The sequence below is a fragment of the Antechinus flavipes genome, chromosome 5 (genome assembly GCF_016432865.1).
Source record: "Antechinus flavipes isolate AdamAnt ecotype Samford, QLD, Australia chromosome 5, AdamAnt_v2, whole genome shotgun sequence".
Taxonomy (NCBI): Eukaryota; Metazoa; Chordata; class Mammalia; order Dasyuromorphia; family Dasyuridae; genus Antechinus; species Antechinus flavipes.
In genome coordinates, this window is record NC_067402.1 from 185894945 (window position 1) to 185898475 (window position 3531).

A 3531-nucleotide genomic window follows, 5' to 3' on the forward strand; every position below is an offset into this window, starting at 1 on the left:
TCTCTTTCTTCATCTGAAAAATCAGAAAAATGCCTTACTAGGTGTTTGAGGAGAAAAAAATGACCAAAAGCTATGAAAATCCTTTGAAAAATATGAAGCAGAAATCATATATAAGATTGTAACAAGATTGTCTTAAAACAAAGCTTCTTAAACTTGGGTCATGACCCCATATGAGATGTTAATTGAATGTGAGGGAAATTATGATTTATTATCAGTAAATATTTGATTTGTATTTCTATCTATATACCTGGGCTTGCATAAAGATTTCTTGAGCAAAAGAGATCTTGAATGGAAAAAGTTTAAGGAGCCATATCTTAAAGGACCAGCTCTTCTATAAATTGTAAAAATGACAAGAAAATCCCAAATAAATAACTCCTCTATTCAACTTAAGCCTGCAAAAAAAGACTGTCTAAAGTCTGTAGGGTGTTCTGAATATAAATAAGAAAGGAGAAGAAGAAGTGGGGTCTAAATGGGCAAAATCTCAATCCTGACCTGAAGTAAGGAACAGTCATGTCCCATACCTCATTGCTCAGAGAGCCAAGAATAAAAGGTACACCTGGGGCCTTCCAAGAGGCCTCAGGCCAGCATGTTGGCACTCTTTATCAAAACCACAATAGGAAAATAGGCCACTGCAGCACTTCCAGAAATATAGTGGGAGACAAAGCCAGAATACTGTGCAAGCCGGGCAACTGGGCAGACTTGTAAGAGATCACCAATGAGCACAATCTACAATTTCAAATTTGGTCCTGTCAGACTACAGTGGCATGTGGAGCCAACTTCTTGGAATCTGTGCAAAAGAAAGACCAAGGCCCTATCTATAATGGATCATCAGAAGACAGACCAAGAAGTCAGGGATTCTAGCAGAGGGTAGAACCTAATATCATCCACCTGGTTCAGAACTTCAATAGTGATAGGATCCAACTTTAGAAGGAATAGGACCAAGAATGGTCCTATTTAAGAGTAGGTTGTAATCTCAGAATCCCAATGTGGATGTCTCAATCTGGAAAGGAAAGCTGGTAATGTGAGGAAATAGAAAACACCAAATACAAATAAGAAATACTAAGACTTAAAAGCCTGTATGGTAAACTCAGAAGAAAAGAATAATTCCACAAGTATATGTAGAAACTCAGGTAAAAGAATGGTGTGGCCACAAGAATGTAACATCAACTGGAAGAAATGAAAAAAAGAAATAAAAAGTAAAATTAGGAATAAAATTAGAGCTCCAGTATAGTGTGTATATATGTATATAGCTTAGAATAAATAGGAGAATAAATAGCTTAGAGTTCAAGTAATGAACTCTAAAATATAAGAATAAAACATTCATAAATAAACATAAAATAGAATTGAATCAGAATTCAATGAGTCTATTATTCAATAGGAAATGTTAGAACAGAATCAAAAAACTTGAAAATGTAGAAGAATGTAACATCCACTAACTATATGAAACAACTGACCTGATAAACATCCCAAAGAGAGATGATTAAATATGATTAGACTGCTTGAAAGCTATTGACCAAAAAATAGCAACAACAACAATAATAACAGATATTTTGTTTTTAGAAATCACAAAAGAAAACTGCCCAGATCTACATAAGTCAGAGGACAAAGAGGAACTTGAAAAAAATGTATTTATCATCTTCTGAAGGAAACCTCAATTAAAAAGAACACCCAAGAATGCTGTAGCCCAAATAAGGATCTTCCAAGTAGAAGGAAAAAATACTATAGACAATCAGGAAAAATTTAGTCAAGGATTAATTGAATCCAATTAATTCAATTAAGAATTCAATTTAATTAAGGAAACCATGTAGGTTCACTGCAACTGTATAAGAAAGAAATAAAATCTCACCATACTGTATGCCAAAGCATGAGAGGAAGATCCATAAACAGTAACAAATCCTGAAAAATAGTATAATCCAAAGAGTAAAATATGGGCCTTTTAATAGAAGATTGTCCAACCTTCCTGATGAAAGGTTTATAGCTGAGATAGAATCTTTGAATTACTAACTCATGAAATGGCTAGAAAACTAAATGCCTTCATATAATTAAAAGGGGCTAGGTGCTTAGATTCTAATAAGAGAAGGAAAGATTAGTGTCCATTCTGAATTTCACTGCCTTCTGAAATAATAGACAAATGATATGCCTGAAAGAAATTTGTTCCATGTTAGAGAGTAAAGAATAGGGAGGAAGAAAAGAATACACTGAGGAAGAATAAAAAAAATAGGAGGAACTTAACTATTTTTGCATAAATATAAGAAGTACTTAAAAAAAAAGAAGTACTTCCCTTGTATATTGTATATTGCAGGGGAGATTATTATTCACATGTGCATTAGACAGATAGCATCTGAGATTCCTGCCAACTCTGAAATTTGGTAAAATTGAAACTGAGATAATTTAAATGACTAGACTATAGTAAACATAGATAGTAAGTAATCAAATTGAGACTAGACTCGTATCTTCTGATTCCTACTTTCCTATGATCTTTCTATAGTCATAACAGAGAAAATAAGAAGCAGAATTTTAAAAGAAGTACTTCATAGGAAAATATGGGCCTATTATTTCAATTAAATAAATCTTTATATTAAGTACCTACTGTCTGCCAGACACTCTGCTAAGCACTGGAGTTACAAATTATAAAACAAAACATAGCTTCTGTCTTCAAGGGATTTACCATCTATTGGATAAAACAAAGAAAAGTAAAGAACTGGGGAGAGAATAGTCAAGGGTATGATATTCTATGGAGTTGAAACGAAACAGAGTTACTTGGAAAATTCTGAAAGTTCTGAGCCTTTTATAAAGGAAGGTTTAGTGAGGGCATTTTTTCTTTGCCCTTCAGATCTCCAGTGAAGAGGGAAAAGTAACTAAGAGAGTTGAGAAGTATTTCATATCAAAAATTGACTCAATAAGCATGGTGATGAAATTTCAGATGACTAGTTAATCCTAGAGGAGGAATGATATCCTGTAGAGACCAAGTAGAATTGGATGATGCTGGTTGATTAGAAAAAAATTATTTGAATTTATGAAGGCTTTCTGGAAGGGTGTGAGTACAGAAACCATATTACAGTTCATGAATTACATTACATTACAAAAGAGATTCATGAATTCCAGTAGATCTGCATAAAGACTTAGGAATGGAGAGGGAAATGTCTAGTGGCTACTTGAGGAGGAGGAAGGATTGTTTACCAGATGATAATTAATGTTGTTTTCCTCTAAAACAAAGAAGGACCCTCTTGTGCATGAGATATCTTAGGAGCTATTTTTCCTAATATCCCACATTGAACAAAAATAGTAAAATAATCATAACAAATATGCATTATTCAGTAAAGCAAATTCCCATATTAGCTGTGCACAAAAACATGTCTCTTTCTACACTTTAAGTTCATTATCTTTTTCCCAGGAGGTGATAGCATGTTTCATTTTTAGTCTTCTGGAATCATGGTTGATCTTTACATTGATAAGAGTTCTGAAGTCTTTCATAGGTATTTTTCTTATTAGTGTTGTTGATGCATAAATTGTTCTAATTCTCATTTCACT